Genomic DNA, 331 nt, shown 5'->3' with positions numbered 1-331 from the left:
AAATTGCTGGCATTGGGACGGCAAACTGAGCACTTCAGCTATGGCAGAGAGCTCCTGCAGTCATTTGCAGGATTCCTCAGCCTCACACTCTATAAAAAGAGGAAACTTCCACTTCAGTCTCTAACAGGGGCTTACTAGAATGAAGGTGGAGAACTTAGAGAGCCTGGTGTTTTTTGGTGCACGCTAGCCATAGTACAGGTCACCGTAATAACAAAGCAATGGGGCCTGCCACGTCCTCCCACTTCCCTTGGGCCATCAGTACTGTCCTAGATTCCAGTCTCCATGGAGTTAGCAGAAAAGGCTGAGCCTGCCTCCAGCCAGTCCAGCCTGG

Source organism: Bison bison, unplaced genomic scaffold, assembly GCF_000754665.1.
Source record: "Bison bison bison isolate TAMUID 2011002044 unplaced genomic scaffold, Bison_UMD1.0 scf7180017846696, whole genome shotgun sequence".
Lineage (NCBI taxonomy): Eukaryota > Metazoa > Chordata > Mammalia > Artiodactyla > Bovidae > Bison > Bison bison.
The sequence above is the reverse complement of the archived record's forward strand: the minus strand, read 5'-3'. Positions refer to the sequence as shown.